Source organism: Dipodomys spectabilis, unplaced genomic scaffold (genome assembly GCF_019054845.1).
Source record: "Dipodomys spectabilis isolate Male_0828 unplaced genomic scaffold, ASM1905484v1 ptg000092l, whole genome shotgun sequence".
In the NCBI taxonomy this organism is placed as follows: domain Eukaryota; kingdom Metazoa; phylum Chordata; class Mammalia; order Rodentia; family Heteromyidae; genus Dipodomys; species Dipodomys spectabilis.
Genome location: NW_024870769.1, coordinates 14,639,886 through 14,659,392, shown reverse-complemented (window position 1 = coordinate 14,659,392; position 19,507 = coordinate 14,639,886). Strand labels below are relative to the sequence as shown.

General features: G+C 47.1%; 1 pseudogene; it reads left to right on the top strand.

The window, feature by feature from the left end:
- The first annotated feature begins 2,534 nt into the window (after window positions 1–2,534).
- Window positions 2,535–18,745, top strand: LOC122112122 (annotated as a pseudogene).
- The last annotated feature ends 762 nt before the right edge of the window (window positions 18,746–19,507 follow it).

The following is a 19,507-nucleotide window of genomic DNA, read 5'->3' as shown; positions in this document are numbered from 1 at the left end:
ATGTTTTATTTGCAAAACCCTACTGTGTGTGAGCTTCCTGGAGCTGCTTTCTGCTGAATTCTGCTGAGGGCTATGTCCTTTACTGGGTCAGAAAATTATTTGGTTTTTAAATTCTTTTTCCTCTTTTCTTTCTTTTTTCTTACTTTTGTTACCAGTCCTGAACTCTTGAACTCTGAGCCTAGGTCCTGTCCCTGAGCTCCTTTTTCTCAAGACTAGCACTCTACCACTTGAATTACAGCACCACTTCTGGCTTTTTCTGTTATTTGATTGAAGATAAAAGTCTCACAGAGTTTCCTGCCTGGGCTGGCTTCGAACTGGGATCCTCGGATCTCAGCTCCTTAGTAGCTAGGGTTACCGGTATGAGCCACAGATGCCCAGCTTATAATTCTTTTGTGTGTGTGTGTGTGTGTGTGTGTGTGTGTGGTGTGTGTGTGTGTGTGTTAAAGCAACATAGCTGGATGCCAGTGGCTTATGCCTATAATCCTGTCTACTCAGGAAGCCAAAATACAGAGTATTACAGTTCAAAGTCAGCCCAGGTAAAAATGTCTATCAGACTTCATTTCCAAAAGAACAAGCCAAGAGCAAGACTAAAGGCATGCTGAGTGAGCATGAGGCCCTGAATTCAAACCATGACATCAGAAAAGAAGAACATGAATTGTATCACAATGAACATTTTTAAGAATGTCATTTCTTAATATTGGCCATCTTTGTACAGTTCTGCAACAGACCTGTAGAACTTTTTTCATTCTGCCTGACTGAAACTTGCCATTGAACAACTCCCACCATTCACTCTGCACAGCCCCTAGCCACCAGCATTCGCCTTTTTGTTAGAATGTTCTAAGAGTTGACTACTTTAATCATATTTATTGCCATTACACTGCTTGTCTCTTGTAACTAGCATTTCCTCCTCTCTAATCACTCATGTTGTGGCAAATGTTGAGATTTCCTTCTTGTTGAGTACTATCCCATTCTGTGTATACATCATAGTTTGTTTAGGCATTCACATAGTGATGAGCGTTTGTTTCTATCTCTTGGTGACTGTGAACAATGCCACAATGAACATCATTGTGAAATTATTGAACAGGTATTATATTTTCCACCCATATTTTTCCCTCCCTGCCACTTTTCACCTGTAGCAGAATGCCTGGCATGTATTGGAAAAATAGTAGTGTCAGTGGAGGTCATGGTTATCTTTGCTTCCACATGTCTTGGAGATTGCTCACATACTAAGGTTGCCAAACTGCTCCAGAACCTCCACATCCTTCTGGATGTTCAACTTCCTTAAGTACATCTCAGGTATGATCCAGGAAGGATTGGAGCTGGGCCACTACATGCTGGCCTTCATAATGCTTTGGAGCAGTTTTATTTTACCCTGTTGCAGGATAGGTAAGAAAGGAGCGGGACATGACACGTTGGGCTCTGCTGCAGCTAGCAGTGTTGAATGGGTAGTCAGTGTTCTTCACCCAAGACAGCTTCACTACGAATAGACCGGATACAGTTTTTATTTTTTATTTTTTGTCAGTTGTATGGCTTGAACTCAAGGCCTGAGTGCTGTCATTGAGCTGAAGGATAGCACTCTGGTGGTTAATTGGAGATCAGAGTCTCACAGCTTTTCATGCCCCAGCTGGCTTTTGAACCATGATCCTCAGATGTGTGTGTTCTGTTTTATTCTAGATATTCACCTAAGTCCAGGCAACCTGTGAGCCTGTTTGTTTTACATACAGGGAAGCATCATTCCTAGATATGAAAATGCCACCATACATCAAAAACTGTTAACATCTTACTGGTACAACTGAAGATTTGAATTATAAATAATGTTCTCCTCAGTGACCCTGAAGACATGATCATTTGATCAATCATTGTTCCTTCAGTTTTAAGAGAGTCATACATTACCTCTCTTCTTCTAGTCTGTCTAACTCCTTCCTGTTCAAGTCATTGATGTGTGTGTGTGTGTGTGTGTGTGTGTGTGTGTGTGTGTGTGGCAGGCACTGAATCCTTTCTAGAACACAAATTAACCACGTGTGGGCTCTCAGGCACCTCTGCACTTTCATGGTGTCTGTGGAGACAGGTGACAGGTGGCTACCATCCTGCTTTCTTAAGAGTTTTATTTGTTTTCAGCTTTGACCTGAAGTCTGCTTCAGCTGGCATGTGGAAGGAGGTGTGGGGTCAGCCTAGACACCTGACTAGGTATTTGTTTCTGTGCTGGTCCTGGGGCTTGAACTCAGGCCCTGAATGTTGTCCTTGACCTTTTGTGTCTCAAGTCTACTGCTCTACCACAGCTCCATTTCTGTCTTTTTGGCGGTTAATTGGAGAGGAGAGTCTCACAGACTTTCCTGCCCAGGCTGGTTTTGGAGCACAGGCCTCAGATCTCAGCCAACTGCGTAGCTTGGATTGCAGTAGTGAGACACTGAGACCTGGCTAAGAGAAATATTTGTAAGGGACATGAGTCCTATCCTGTCCTGAGGCTGACACAGCCTCTCATATGTGCAGCTGTACCCAGTACTGCTAATTGGCTTATGTAACCCATTTTTGTCATGATAGGAAAAGTCCTGCAGGAAGAACACAGAGAACTCTTGATGGAGGAATTTGCATTCCTGAAAAAAGAAGTCATGGGGAAAGAACAGCTCAAGGGGTCCCTTGTCTTCACAGGTCAGTTTTAGTCTGCTGTTCCTTTCCTTGTCCCGGAAGTTACAGGAACATTGGCTGCGTGCACAGTATTTCATGTATTGTACATTGGATCATTTATTGTTTGGTAATCATTCTTTGAGCATGAACACTAGAAAAGCATGCTGTTAGAGATTCCTGCTCTTGTGTTTGGATGGATGTTCTTGTGGTTATCAGGACCACCTGAGTGTCTTTTATTAGAGAAAGAAGATCTTTAGGACCCTCAACCTCAATGAGTGATAAGATGCTTTATCTCCTCATGAGTTTCAAAACAATGGAACCTCATTATCCTGATGCTTGAAAATGATGTAGGAGACTTATGACAAGAAGGATAACAATTGAATTGTCAGAATTTTTTGTGTGTTTACTTAGAATTTTTCTGTGTATCTAGGCTGGGGCTTGAACTCAGGGTCTGTGTGTTCTCTCTTAGCTTTTTCTCTCAGGGCTAGCACTCCACCATGTACCACAGTTCCACTTCTGGCTTTATGGTGGTTTCTGAAGATAGGAGTGTCACAGACTTTCCTGACCCAAAGACTTCACACTGTGGTTCTCAGATCTCAGTCTCCCAAGTAACTAAGATTCTAGACATGAGCTACCAGCACTCAGCTACTTCTTTTTGTATTTTTCAAGAACATGCTCATTGATTTAAGTGTTAATGTCAGAATTATGAGACATCATTGACAAATTTAATGCACCATATATGAAGTCTTAAGGAAACACTTAGCACTCCATCAACTTGATGCTCTTGAACTAGCTGAAAGGTGTTGCTGTTTTCTCTATTTCCATTTTCATGAAGTGCGCCATTTCACATGGAGTTGATAAGAATCTGGGTTTCAGGAGCTTAGCAGACCATGGTTGTTCTCCTCTTGCAGAAGACTTTAACATTTTTGGTGGTAGTGGCAAATAACTCAGGATTTTCTACCTGCTATACATGAGCTATGCCTCAGCACCTTTTGCTTTAATTTGTTTTTCCAAGGGTCCTGATCATTTACCTGGTGCCAGATTCAGTCAGTGACCTTCCTACTCCTGATTGCAAGTATTGGGACAACAGGTCCTTATTTTTTGATATAGACCCCCACTGACTTTTTCCCAGACTGCTGGGCTTGAAGCACACTCCTCCAGTCTCCATGTCCCAAGTAGCTTGTATTACGGGTTTGCTCCACTGTGCCTGGCTGCTGGGTGATTTTCATTTATTGAAGAGGTGTATGTGTGTGTGGGGGCGTGCATGTGTGCATATGTATGTGTGTGTCTACCTATGTACATGTAAACTAACTATATTTAAGGCCTAGAAAATTTTCATCATTCTGTTTAGCTGAATTGTGTGCTATTGCCAGTAGCATGTCTCATTTTACTAGCAAAATTGAAGTTTAAACCTAAAAGGGCTTGCTTTTGTGAGGCTACATTTAACCCCTTGGTAAGGCAAGGTCTCCGTGTCCATGCGCTCTCCCATGTGTCTGGATCCTGCCCTTTGTTAGGCATTCTCTTCTTCCTAGTCCTCACAGCATTTGTGATTGCCCACAGCTGGCCCACTGGAAGAAGAGCAGTTTGGTTTCCCAGCTTTGGTGGCATCTCTCGCCTGACCTGGCTGGTATCCTTGTTGGATCAGCTTTCTCTGGTGTCTGCCACTTTGAGAAAGCAAGAAGAGGAGCAGTATATGCAAATGAGTGTGCATCTGCAGACCAAGGACACATGGTAAGTGGTGAGAAACCTGCACAGAAGGAGACTTTGGGCTTTGTCCATTGTTCACAAGGGTGACAACAGAGAAAACCCAAGGGACACGGCCAGTTGTCCCACTGCAGCAAAGCTGTCACCCTCCAAAGACTAAAAATTAGTCCCGATTGTGTTGCCTCCATGATCCAGTAAGTGAATTGTTGCTTACAGAATTGAAGCATGTTTCCCAAGTGAACTACTAGAATCTATACTTTGTATTTTATTTATTTGTGTATTCATTTTAGAGATGGGCTTCTCACTGCTTTTCCCAGGAGGATCATGATCTATTTGGCTTAAGTGATCCTCATGCCTCAGCCTCCCCAGTAGCTCGGACTCTAGGCCTGCACCCCTGCGCCCAGCTCCCTTCATGTAGCTTTACTGATGAGGAAATGGAGGTGTGAGAAACATCTTGCCATTCTTCACTGCCTCATATCTGAAGACATGATAAACATTCTGAGATAGATCAGACTGTTTTTATTACCTAAAGTTTATTTATATCCAATGTCTTTTAGCTGTCATAGCCTATGACTACACTCCTGGCTTCTGATGGTGCCTTGGAGGAATGCTTTCACATGTTTCCAGTTATTTTCTCTCTCCCTCCAGCTTATCCCATTCTGCTAGAATGAGACACCTCAGGTCAAACATGACATATACCTGGAGCTTATCATCACACATTAAGAGCTACTGATAACGGTTGTCTTAGGACAAAATTCCTTAGCTTACCTTTGGACAGTATAGTTGAGTGAATGAGGACACAGGGTGATTATGAATGTTGCCCATTAAAAAAAAAAGCTGGGCATCGGTGGCTCACGCCTGTAATCCTAGCTACCCAGGAGGCTGAGATCTGAGGATTGCGGTTCAAAGCCAACCCCGGGCAGGACCCTCTGTGAGACTCAGAAAAACTGAAATGGCGTGTGACTCAAGTGGTAGAGTGCTCACCTTGAGCTGAATTGCTAAGGGATAGTGCGCACTCTGAGTTCAAGCCCCATGACTCCCCCCCCCCCACACACACACAATACAAATTGCCTAAAAAAGAAGAGTTTATCCCTCCAATCCCTGCTGTACAAATGCAGTAGGAGCAATGTCTTGTGAGTAGCATGGCCGGGCCTTTTCCAATTTTTTTCAATTTTATTTTATTGTAAAGCTGCTGTACAGAGGGCTTACAGTTACATGAGTAAGGAATGAGTACATTTCTTGTCAAGCATTGTTACCTGCTCCCTTGTTCTCCCACTGTCCCTTCCCTCCCACACTTCCCTCACTCCTCTCCCGCAGCACAGTTGTAAAGTTCATTTCCAATACACTGTCTTTTGGGTATCATTGTTGCAATGGGTCATCCTGTGTCCTTGGTTCAGAGTTTTGTTATTCCCCTTTCCCTCCCCAAATTAGACAAATGTATATACAAGATGCAGGGAATCAAACTCAAGTATAGTGAAACAGGGTTTATACCATAGAGGGAAGAACATACAAAGGAAGCCAAAAAATCACATAGTACATTAAAACTACAACAAAGAAAGACCTCTTGGGTCCATATCTTGGGGTTCATTTCACCTAGCATCATCTTCTATGGTCATATTTATAGAGCTGTTGAACTACTCATCTGACAAAATTATCCTAGATGTGTAATAATTATTGCAAATGAGGGATACCATGGGAGCTGTATTTCTTTTGGTCTGGCTTCCTTCAGTTAATATAAGTTTTCTAAGTCTTGCCATTTCCTAACTAATGGGGCAGTGTCATTCTTTCTGATGGAAGTATAGAATTCCATTTTATATATGAGTGTGTGTATATATATATATACATGTGTGTGTGTGTGTGTGTGTGTGTATATATATATATATATATATATATATCACATTTTCTTGATCAATTCATCTACTGAGGGACATCTGGGTTGGTTCCATATCTCAGCTATGGTGAATAATGCTGCGATAAACATATTTGTGCTGGTAGCCTTAGTATGGTTTTGTTTGTGATCATTTGGGTAAATGCTCAGAAGTGGAATCCTTATATATTACCCTGCTCCGGAACGGTCTGGCCTTTTACAAGTGTTTTCTGACTTAGTCTGTATACTGACTCCCTGAAGGGGCAACTGAGACACAGAAGTCAAGAAACTTCACAAGGATGTTGTTAGACTTTCCTTGTCTATACAAGTGACGGAGAGAAACTGTTTCAAGGAGGAAAGGAGTGTTTTGGCTTGCTTCCGGCCTCTTCAGTCCAGGCTTGGTTGTGAGAGGCTTGTGGTAAGTCAGACATCATCTCATCAGCAGTGAGCAATGGCAGAGGCTGCTTCTCTCATGCAGCCAAAGCAGGCTGCACAGTACAGGAAGGGGCAGGACAGACACTTAACCAGTGATCTATTGCACTAGGTCCCAACTGCTAAGTTCCCAGCACCTCCCCAGCTAAGTCCACAAGCAAAGGACCAAGGCAACATTTCCTATTCAACTAGTAACTGATACAGGGATCTTCAGTCCTCACTCCAGTTGCCTTTCTGCGGTCCTCACACTGTGTGCATTCTCCCCAGCCATGCGGGAAGCACACAGAAACAAGTATAGACCACACATGGTACTGTCTGCATCTTCCCACAGCCCTCACATACCACAGTCCCTACTAATTTATTGGCTGTGTTTAAATTTTGTAACAGTATGCATTCAGTTTGTTCAAGACAAACTCATGCAGATATCCAGTTTAGAAGTCTTGACAAAACACCTGTATCCAGGTCCTCCGGATGTTGTGGATGGAGGATCGCAGGCCTGTGCCCTGCCTGGTTCTTCAGGACTTGCTCGAAAATCACCTCTCAGCTATGCCTACAGACAGGTGCTGACAGGCTGACACAGATGTGGCTATGGTTAGACAGCTTCCTACAAAGAGAAGAACGAATTGTCAGTGCCCTGGTCGGTGAGTACTTGCATTTGTAAATATTCATGAATGATGTCAAAGATGAACCCCCTCGGTGAGCCCAGGCCTGGCTCTGGTGGACTGGGTGGCTTCAGTTGCCATACAAGCAGGTCTTTGTCTGTCCCATGAAAGATGGACCCCATCCGAGGAAAGGTAAGTGAGGCTGCTCGCCTGTTCCCCAGCCTCCCTTAGATCCTGGGAGACAATCAGACGCAGTAGGGAGTCAAGTCAAGCAGGAACTTGTTTATTAACACAGAGCAAGCAGTTTTTATAGCAAAAAGGAGCGGGTGCATGGGAGGGGAGGAAAAGTAACCAATCACTGTAAAGGTCACACCCTATCATGCACCTAAGCTTCTAGGGGCTGGTTATGCACTGAACCACTGAACATAAAGCAAATCGGGCTCTGCTCACTCAACTCCCTCTCAGCACCATCTTTGCTGCCCATGTGCCTTACAGCAAATCAGGCTCTGTCCACTCGACTCCCTCTCTGCGCCATCTTTGCTGCCCATGTGCTCCACAGATTCCCCCTTTTTTGTTTTAATGGCAGACCCACCTCCCAGTTAGTTATCCTTTTTCCTCCATTATAAAGGTCATTTTAACAGGATTACATTGGTAAGAATAGCATTGGCCACGCAAGGGGTTCGAGCCAAGTCTGGGGGGAGAGATTCACCAGACAAGGATAGGGAGGGCCCTTGTGCATGATCCAAGAGCCCGTCCCAGTTACCTCACATCCCCACCTAGCACAGTAATAAACATCAGCCCCGCTACGGTTAGAAATGTCTGAAGCAGTTCGATTAATTCCTGGGCATATATAAAAGTCAGTATGTTGTAAGGTCGTAGTTGTCTTCAGAACATGGGAGCAGCCTGGGCGTTGGGAGTTCCACACATGCGACATGGCATGGTGCATCCTCGTGGGCCTCCACACTCAGGCCATTCTACCATAGTCCAGAAAAACAAGGAAAATTTAAAACAAACTGCAGACATAGCAAAGCAATCCTGGGCAGTAAGCCAGTTCCTTGTACGTGCCTTTAATGGAGCACAGGGTCAAGATGACCTTTGAACTTTACTGTCAGCTCCCAACATCTCTGCCTTCTTGTTTAAAGAAGCAAACCCACTTGTCTTAGGTTGGGTGGATCACCTTGTCTGCCTCACCCATCACTGGGGACTTCTTCATAGCGAAGCTGAAGGCCCTGTCTTAGGTTGGTCAGACTGACACCCCCCTCTTACCCATCTCTGGCTGTGATTCCTCTCAGGGGAAATTCATTCACTTGGAGCTGGATCTTATGTAACTGGCTCGCTAAGCTCCTAAGAGTTTTGCAGTGCATGTATAATGCAAGGAAGGCATAGAAAAACCATCAGCAAAAGCATTAGCAGGCCAACCAATGTCATTAGCAGTCCTTTAACATTAGTCAGGGATGGGATAGCAGTCTTTGCCACTTCAGAGTCCAGAGGTGGGGCTTGTTCTAATCTGGCTATTTGCCTGTGGGGTTGAAAAGGATCTAAAGACAAGTTATTTGATGATTTCTGCACGGCCAGTGCTGATCACTGCCCAGGTGACCCGTTGAGGTTGGTGCAGATTCTGCAGGGCCATTGCCAGGACTGGGAGGGTCAGGACATCTGCACATGTTAGAGAACACAAGAGCTTCTCAAGGTCTGGTTGCCCTTGGGGATGGTTAGTAATTATCTTTCTGGCTTTTCCTCTTTTAAACACAAGCCTCGGCCACCATAGCCTTTTTTCTTTCCTTGTTGGTTAGTTTATCCTTGGGCATCCTCCTGCATAGAGGAGATGGGTAAAAACTTAAGGTTCCAGGCAGGGATCCAAATGGGGGCTGTCTCCCCTATGCACCCAAATCCCCTGCCCAGGGTAACTAGGGGGTCAGGTCCTCTCCATTGTTGTGTCAGGGGGTCCTTCCACCTGACTTTCACTTGGGGCTTAGTTGTCCCCAGTGCTTCTGAAATCTGGATTCAGTTGCCCCTTTTGAAAAATTTAAAATGTTAATGGTAAACAAAGCTATCTGTAACTGTATATGGGGGCAAACTCCCCTTTTTGTTTTAATAATTGCTCCTTAAGACACTGGTGATTTCTTTCTATAATTGCTTGGCCTTGGGGATTATAGGGAATTCCTGTAGTATGATTAGTATGCCATTTGTCAAAAAACTCTGACATTGTTTTACTAACAAAACAGCATCCATTATCGGTTTTAACTTGTGCTGGTAGACCCAAGGTGGCAAAGCGTTGAAGAACATGTGCTTGTGAATGTTTAGTTCTTTCTCCTGTATGTGCTGTGGCCCAGCATGCTCCAGAGTAGGTATCTATAGAGACAAAGATATATTTAAACTTACCAAAGGCTAGGAAAGGAATAACATCCGTTTGCCAGAGGACGTTAGGTTTAAGGCCTCTGGGATTTACCCCTTGTTAGTTTTTAAAAAGAGGTAGCCGAGTAAGAACAGCACCATGCAGGTAGTATTCAGGTAAGGGGTAGGTTTATTCAGTAGACTTGCCAGGCCAGGTTGGCACTCCATGTGACTTGGAAAGGCCTGGGAAAGACCTGAGAAAGAGAGAGCTGGAGCTGGGAAACAGGTGGGAAAGAGAGAGAGCTGGGAAAGAGCAGGGAAAGAGAGAGAGCTGGGAAAAAGAGCTAAGAGAGCTGAGAATGAGCTGAGAAGGAATGAGCTAGAAAAGAGCGTCTGGGCCTGGGTACGCCTTATCTAGGGTGTGGGTGGAGAAGGGTGTGGCCACATCAAATTCAGATGTGACCTCAGGGAACGCAGATGTGACCTCTTCCAGGTGTGCCAGTTGCCTAGGTAACACAGGTACTGGGTGGAGACTTTGCTGCGAGGAGGGTGGAGTCTTCTCGCCATCCAGGAGTGGACCTTACACCCCTGGTGGTTGTAATGGTGTACTTTTAAGAAGGGCTGGCATGTTTTACAGGTATGTACTATCCTTTTGAGGTCCTTTACAGGAATCTGAGGAAATCTATGCTGAAGACCTCTCCAATTAATGTGGGTTAAATCATGCAAACAGGTAGCCTCTTGTAACTTTAATGCTTGTGGGCCAGTAGCTAACTGGTCAGCCTAATTATTGCCTAGGGATAAAAACCCAGGAAGTTTTGAATACCTTCTCAAATATTGAATATGAATAGGGGCTCCCCTCTCTTCTAATAGGCCCTTAAGGGTAACCATAAGAGGGGAAATAGGGTTTTCATCCAGTTTAATATGTGCCTGGGGAATATGAGGGAGCAAGTTAATCATATATAGGCTATCAGAATACAAAGTAAAGGGTTTTTGAATGTACTGAAGGGCCATAATTACAGCCAGCATTTCTTTATATTGTGCTGACCCTTGACAAGGTTGAAATCTTTGTTGGCTCGGGGTCTTTTGTTGCTCCTCAAAGGCTGCATAAGCCGAGCCTGCCTTACCTCCATCAGTAAAAACATGGAGGGTGCCAGGAATAGGCATAGGAGAAAATAGAGAAGGCATTTGGAGGGGAAGTCGCCATAACATGACAGTCCATTTGGATGGCCCATAATGGCAGTCAATTTGGCCTAGAAACCCCTCCAAGGAGAGAGCAAGATGAGCATTGGCTCAAGTTAGCCACTTAACGTCTGCCATTCGAAAAGGAAAAACAAATGGAGTGAGGGTTGAGCCCATAATGCCTTTGAGCTTGGGTCCTTCCCTTGACAATAGCATTGAAAGACCCCAGACTCCTGGGATACTTTCGTCAACGGGAGGGCGCCCCAGAAACCCAGACTCCAAACCAGTAGATGCAACAAGCAAGAGGAGTTTATTTGGCATTTGCGCAAACGGACTCTCTGCCTCGGGAAAGGAGAGAGCCCGGAGCAGCAGTTACAGGCATTTTTAAAGGCAAAACCCACAAGATTAGCATACGACACCAGGTGTCCCGGGATTGGCTCATTTAAAAGTCACTGTGTCCTCCAGCAATCATTTTGCTACGCGGGAAACTTTGTAACACTCTTCGTAAAACGATTGGCCCGGGCGAGTCTAGGGGGGTGGTCACCCTGGATGGCAAGGGTTAGGGGAGTTCACATAGTTTCAGGCTTGTGATTGGTTGACATTTGGCCTAGTTTGCTGGACTCGCCAGATGGGTCCCATTTGGGGAATTTTCACACAGGAACTTAGAAGAACATACTCGTTTGTTCTTTATCTATGACTACAGACCTTGTCCCGGGCCGGCATCTGGACTCTGAAACTTTTTACTCAATTTCTTATTTCCGGGGGTGGGGGAGGGGGGGAGTTGGTGCTAGTGCAAGCAAGTTTACAGAAGCAAAATCAGCAGTTAGCAATTGTAAAATGTAACTCTAATTTTTTTATCTTTCAGCATCTACAAGTTGGTCACCTGAGAGACACCTGAGGTGTGCCCCCCAGGGGAGTGTGAACCCACTCAAATGGCTCCCCCTTTAACTGCAGAAATTGAGAGAGTAAGAGAGCAAAAATAATTCTAGCAAAAACAACTCCATTTTACTCAGGCGACACAGAGGCGACATTTCATGAGTAACTTTTTGCCTTTGTTCTAAGCCCTGCTGGCCAAGATGTTTCTGAGAAGTGCCATTGTATTGAGAGGTATTATGTTGAAATTGACCAGAACCTGAACAAATTAGGGAAAGAGGTTGTTTATACTGAAACCATCAGACCCTAACTACCCCGCCCCCACCACACACACAAATGACCCATCTGGTTCTATAATCCCCTGCTGATGCTAACCACCCTGGAATGTTACCCCTAGCCCTGAGCCAATCAGATTTGTATTCACATGTAATTCGGTTTGAACACCTGGATAATGTATCTTTTTGTCACTTTGTGGGTTTTGCTAATGTATCCTTTTGTCACTTTGTAGTTTTTGCCTTTATAAACCTTGCTGGTCTCCTCCCTCCCTCTGCTTGTCAGAATGTATGGGATGAGGCCCAGCCTTGGCTTATTCTGAATAAACCTTGTGTTTTGCAGTTCAAGTGTCTGAGTCTCCGGTGGTCTCCAGTGTTCTTGGAGGAATGGACATTTCAAAATCAATGTGACACCTGCAAACAACCAAAGGGAAATGGGCTCAAAAATAGAATACCTCTTCAGGGAAACTTCATCTAGGGCTTTGTGGAACTGCAAAAATATTGCCAGATGGCTGTCTGTAATTGTAATAACTTCTTGGGGCATCCTGTCTTTTAGTAGGGCAAATAAGTGCACAAGACTATCTTTAGGGATGGGAACCCATGGCAAGAGCCAACTGATTTCCCCTAAAAGACTCTGAAGTTGGGTTAAGGTTAGAGAGGCTGGAATATCCAGCAAAGGCTTCAGGGGGCTGGCCTGAGTCTAGGTAAGGTGGGTTCTGAGCACCTTAAAAGGAGGTACCTTTTGAATTTTATGGAGGGCTATGGTAAACCCCCCCCCCTTTTTAATATGGCGAGAACCTGAGCCAGAAGGCCCTCCAGGTAGCCTGGGTCTTGGTGCCCCAGAATTATGTCATTCATGGAGGCATAGGCAAGGGAGGTATCTGAACCCAGCACAGGCCCTAAAAATGTGGTCAAGTATTGTTGGCCAAAGGCTGGGCTATTGGCCATTCCCTGTGGCAGCACCATCCATTCAAACCTCCGTTCAGGCTGGGAAAAATTAAGAGAAGGGATGGAGAAAGCAAACTTCTGGCAGTCATCTGAACGCAGGGGGACAGAAAAAAAAAATCTTTAATATCAATCACAACCAACGTATATACTGAAGGTACATCAGGAGTCCAGGGCATGCCTCTTAGGGGCGTTCCTACTAGCTTCATCCTTTCATTTCCCTTATATAGATCTTGGAGCATAGGGCAAGCCCTGGAGGATTTCTGAATAACAAATACAGGTGTGTTCCAAGGACTCATAGAAGGGCCTATGTGCCCAAGGTTTATTTGTTCCTCCACCAGAAGGTGGAGGGCTACAAGTTTAGGTTTGGTCATGGCCACTGCTCCACCCAAATAGGGCTTCCCGGTTTCCACCTAATAGGAGGTACTCGGGCGCAGTGGCCTTTAGGATTTGGGGTGCACCCGAGCAGGCCCCCAATGTTCTTCTCTGTAATTATGAAAGTTAAAAAATAATCCTTTTCCTTAACTCCCTCTAGATCCTGTTTAAGCCTTTGTGCTTCTTCCCCATCCAGGATATCATCATAGGATGCTTGATGGTCTGTAGTGACTATGGCATCCATTTGTTTTAGCATGTCTTGCCCTAGTAAATTGGCAGTGAGGTTTTTTTGCCACTAAAGGGCATATCTTTCCCTGTTCTCCATCTGGGCTAGTCCATGTGATAAAGGCAACCATCTCTTTAGACTGGGAGTTGCCCCCTATCCCCAATATCGGGGGCCCGGGTGCAAGCTTCCAGTCCAAGGGCACTTCCTCCTCCCTGAGTATGGTTCGAACGCCCCCCCCCCCATGTCAATTAAGCAGTGAAACCTCTTTCCGCCTATGAGAATACTCATTTTAGGGCGGAGTCCTTCCACCAGGGAGATGGTCCAATGGGTTTGGGTCATCCTGCCACGAGGCTGCCTGGGCCTTACAGCAGAGGGGGTTCCTCCTGAGTTAACAGGGCTGGAGGATGCCCCTCCCATAGTTTAAAGGCTTCCCATCTAAATCAAACTTGGATCAGCAATCCTTTTTCCAATGGTATCCCTTCCTGCCCCTGAGGAAGGGTGTAGGGGGAGGGTTACCCCCCCATTGGCAGTGCCCCTCTTGCCTGCATTTAAAGCAAGTCCCTCTCCCTGATGGTCTTGGGGGTTCCTTGGCCCTGGGTTGCCAGCGCCTGGGTAATAGCCTCAGTCATTGCAGATGTCTGAGCCTGTAAAGCTAAAGCTAGTGATTGGGACTGGTGCTGTTGCATTCCCACATCCTGCGAGGCCACCACCCATCTGCCCAGGGAACTCTCTCTCAATCCCATGCAGGCCATGCGGTGGTCTGCATTCATCCCTTCCCAGACCAGCAGCTTTACAAACTGATCTCGGAGGTTCCCTAACGGCAGCTTGTGGTGAACGCTCTGTTGGACTTGGTCTACAAACTCAGGTAGAGGCTCACCAGGTTTTTCTCTCACACCTGCTATGGGGGACTCAGAAGGCCCATCATCCAGTTTGTACCACGTGGCAAGTCCAGCCTGCCTCGCCTGGTCACAGTACACGCCAGGTATTGCGGCCTGTTGGACGCCAGTGGAGTACCCTTCCCCTGTCCCTGTTAACATGGCATAAGTAATAGGTATCGTAGGTTGAGACTGTCGGTTATTCCCTGCCTGCACTCTGCATTCCTCCTTAAAGCACACCATTTAATAAACAGAACTGGTGAGGACAGCTTTGGCCACATCCAGCCAGTCCTTAGGGACACACAGGTGATAAGCAATGTCCTGTAATAGGGTCTGGGCCCAAGGAGAATTTGGGCTATCCTCCACCCCAGCCTTGTGGAACTCTTTAAGATCCTTAGCTTCCCATGGATACCATTCCAAGGGCCTGTTAGCCCCTGGTGCCAGATTGACTGGATACACATGAGAAAGCCAATCCTGTGACCTAGGACCTCGGATCCTGGGTGGCACTTCCCTTAAAGAGCAGGCCTCCGAGTAGGTTACTTCCCCAGCCCTCCGCCCCTCCATGGAAGGTTGGTAGGGGTCCGGGTCTTGCAGGTCCCTCTCGCAGGTCGTGTAAGGCGCCGTACCTCCCCGCAACAGGGGTAATAGGGAGGGGGCCTATGACCGTCAGGGGCACCTGAGTCAGAGGGGTAACCTTCACCCTCATTTTGACTTCCACTGTGCATGTTTCAGTGCGTTCTCAAATTTGACCCATTCCTTTTCCTTCTCACTTCCCAAGTCCTCCTTTACTCCCTCTAGGCCTAATGTTGCCTCTTCCCCCTCCTTCTGTGAGATAGCATTATCCATGCTAAGGGTTTCACTTACCCTGAGAGACCGCTTAGCCTCAGCCAGTATCTTTTCCTTTCATGCCCCACGTTGGGAGCCACATGTTGGGTCTTCGTCCGTCCCACGAAAGATGGATGGGGTGGTAGGAAAGGTAAGTGCACCACTCTCCCGCCCGTTCCCCAGCCTCCCTCAGCCCAGGAGACAATCAGACGCAGCAGGGAGTCAAGCAGGAACTCAAACTTGATTAACACACACCAAGCACTTTTAAAAGCAAAATAGAGCAGGTGACATAGGAGAGGATGAAAAGGACCAATCACTATAAAGGTCACACCCTATCATGCACCTAAGCTTCCACGGGTTAGTTACACACTGAACACCCATCAGGTTCTGCCCACTGAACTCCCTCTCAGCGCCATCTTTGCTGTCCATGTGCCCCAAACCAGACCCTTTCTATAGGACAGAATTTACCCAGGCAAATGTTCTATTCCACAGGCAAACACCAGAGCACTTCCCTGCTATCTGGAGAGAAACAACCCAGAGAAAGGGGTCACCACTTGGAGAAGTGATATTTTTCCTAGTTTGTAGGTTCTCAGGAGAATGTGATGAGAAGAGCACTAAGAATTGTGATGGCCTGTGGCGTGATGGACATCTGCTGTCACTGAGCCGCCACATTGATCCACAGCTGCAAGGAGGCTGAGTGCACAGTGAGGCCATGTCTGAAGAAGGTGGGCAAGCCTCCCCACCTGCTCCCCACCATGCGCTGTCTAAAGTGAGGCTTCTCCTGTCTTTTTACAATCTGCTAACCTGGCTAGAGGAGAAAGGGCCTGTCTTCAAAGAAACAGACGAAGGTTCCATTTCAAATCTGGATCCCTGGAGAATGTACCAAATAGAGGTGTCAGCAAGAACAGGTTCCAGAAAGAGTCAAATCTGTTTGTGCAGAAGCTCTGGGGCCAGGTCTTTAGAAGGAACTGGCTGCAGAAAGGAAGCTCATCCTGCACTGCCTGGTGCTGGCAGAGGTGGTGCAGAGGTGCTGCTGCTTGGAGAAGTAGGAGAAGAAGCAGTGGGTACCACCAGCACCACATCACAGTTGGATGTTCTTGGCTGTTTGCTTCCATTCTTACCATTAAACATGTTGGAGAAAGAGGATGAGTATGCTACCAACCATGGGAGTGAGATTTGGGAATGGGGCCCTGGAAGTGGGTACAAAGAAGTACCATGGTGGAGCTGAATTGATTGTCCCATACTTCTGGTTCCATTAGTTCTTCCCCACCGTCCTGGGAGGTGGACAGTTGCCATTGGTATATTAGCTTTTGGAAATTAAAAAGATAAAGTCTATAATGATATAAAATAATGAGAACAGGTGCATCAAATCATATGTCATAGGCCTGAATTCTGCCTGCAGCCCTCTCTCAGTGGTAACTTCCTCAGAGCAGGCAGGAGGAGTCAGGCACTGTGCCATCCGTATAGATGGCAGGATTAGCACAGAAAACTCCACAGAGAGAGTTTGATATAGTTCAAAGTCACTAGGTCATCCCTTGTCCCTTTTGGCAGAGCAGAACTCCAACATGCATCCCACAGGTAAATCAAGAAAGAGAAAGGGTGTGGAGGGAGGGAGAGTCCCCTCACCTACTACCTTCTGGCAGGCTCAGACTCCATGTGTGTTGACATTGAGTGGGGTGTAAATATGTGATTGTGTTTGTGTGTGTGTGTGTGTCCCCAGGTTATTTTCATTGTATAGCCCTGAGCCTTTTCCCAATGTGCTGCTCTTTCATGTTTGTGTCTCATTTCACCCAGTTTGGGTGGGTTTTAGCCCCAACCCTTCCTGATCCCTGCAAGGCAGGATACCTGCAGGGAGGCAAAGTGGAGAAGCTAGTAGACCACTTAGTGCCTGCCCTGCTCTTTGGAGATTCTTGTTTATTCCAGTATTTCTGGGGACACACCACACTTTCATGACCGCCCATCACGTATTGAACCTGCTCTTCAATAGGTAAGTGACACCTCTGATCCTAGGGATGGGCCCATTGGCTAGGCCTTGGCATGTGCTGCACCAGTGAGGATCTGCTTGGATCCTGACTGCTGGCATGCTAGGAGCAACATCCTCACTGCCTGAGGCTGGAGCGGTGGGATGGGCCCTGAACAGGCCTGGCCACATCATGACCTTACACACTAGGGAGCGCAGGGATGTGGGCGGAGCTGGGAGAAGCCTCCTCTAACGTGAAGACCCAATTCTCTACTTTGAGGCCTCACACGACTAAGACCTCAAGCAAAGCATTTTCCAAATTCAAAATGGTGGTTATGTTCCATCTGTGCATCTTGAGCTACCTGAACCTCACTAGGAAGCCCAAGGGAAACACTGAGAGATCCCATGCCCATTGAGGTGTGTGTGTGGGAGGAAGCTAGTGGGCTCTTCATCTTGTGGGGGGATGCATTTCCAGACACTTGGTACCACTCAGTGAAAGAACAGGGAAATCCTTGTCATCCTGAGCTCCATTCTCTGCTCAGAGACCATTGGGACTGTAGATGTCACATGCAGACAGTGTGTGTGTGACATTCTCATGGTGTCCCCTAGATACAGTCATTTCAATGATTATGAGGAGGAGAAGGCAGGCGCGCAGGAGCACCGGCAGCAGTGAGTGTGCCTGGGGGAGGAAGGAGGACATGTGTTGAAGGTGGGTGCATTGGAGGGCTGCCTTTGGGGAGGCCTGGACCAAGGGAAATGGCAGTCACTTGGCTTGAGATTCCTGAGGGAGGGCTTGAGTCCAGGTAAAAATGTGTGCATGCAGGGAGCCAGTTTGGCTTGTTCTGTGCCTGAGCAGGGTGGGAGAAGCTTCTGTCACCATGAACACCCAGTCCCATATGCCTGCCCTGGGAAACCTCAGGGCTACACAGAACAGGGAGGCCCACTCTTCTCCATCATGGACAATCCCCTGAGATTCCAGGGGCCTCAGTGAGTGCTCAAGGACCAGGATATGCTGTTTGGGTTGAGTCAGGACAAGATCACTCACACCTGGCTCAAGACATAGAGGCCACTAGAGGCTGCCCAAGTGAGGAGATTCTGGGTTCTGGAGATAACAAGCAACAGGACAAAGCACTCCAAAGATGACTCGGGAGCATGCCCAGGGACACCAGGCGGTGGGTGTGGGTGGGGTGGTTTCATCTGTGATGTAGGTCTAGTCCCATCGCTCGTGTAGACAATGTGTGTAGTGCAGCCAGGTGACCAGGCCCGTTATAGGCTATGGGCATGAGCAGGCCCAGGAGCCCAATTCATACACCTGTGTTTGAGGGGGTCTGAAAGGAGGGTAGGCCCAGCCTCTGACTCTGCTGCTTCTCCCTCTGCACCTAGAGCCTTCTCCTTCATACTGGGCTCCTGGATGAGGGAGTACCCTTAAGACATTACTGGAGCACCGGACACGTCCTGCCTGCAACACCTGGTAACATATCTACACCTCAATATGCCTGGCTCTGTGGAGGAGCAGCAGGCCCAACAGCTGGAGCACATGCATCCCAAGCATCCAGAGCTGGAGGGTGAGTAGCATGGGCTGGCAAAGGAGAGAACAGGTCGGGGATTCTGAGCTTTCTCCACCTGAAGGAAGCTCCAAGCCTACCATGGGGCCATCAGCAGGACAGCCAGGGAACCTTGATGCATTGGCATGAAGCCTCTCCTGGCAGGGCTTCCTGGGGTGGAGTCCAGGGACTAGGGCTTCTCAGCAGGCAGGGGTGTCATAGCCTTAGGAATGACTGAGAGGAGGGCAGTGCTGTATGGGATCTTTTCTTGCAGCTGTTCCATCAGCTCTAATGCTTGATGAGAAAATTAGTGTACAAAAAGTCACCTAAGGCTGGGAAGGTGGCTCAGTGGTAGAGCGCTTGCCTTGCATGCCTGAGCCCTGGGTTTGATTCCTCAGCACCACATAAGCAAAAAGAAAAAAGCCGGAAGTGGCGCTATGGCTCAAGTGGTAGAGCGCTAGCCTTGAGCTGAAGAGCTGAGGGGAAGCGCCCAGGCCCAGAGTTCAGGCCCCATGACCACACCCAAAAAAAAAAAAAAGTCACCTGAACCATTGGATCTAACACCCCGTGTAGAAGCAGTACTACCATGTCAGTCAGAGCTGGTACTAGCTGCAGCCTCAGAGGCCCCCTCAGCTCCAGGAGCAGCAGCTGAGCGCCAGCGAGAACACCATGCAGACAGATGTTCTGACTCACCTGCACCATTTTTGACCAAAGAGATCAAGCAACCTGCAGGTCAGCAAATGGCCCACAGCCTTCCACTGTCACCAGCACCAAGTCTGGATCTTGACCTGCAATACGCAAGTCCTCTAGCAGGTGAAGAAACAGTGGCTAATCCCTCAGTGCCAGGGGCACTTAGCCCAGTGGTACTA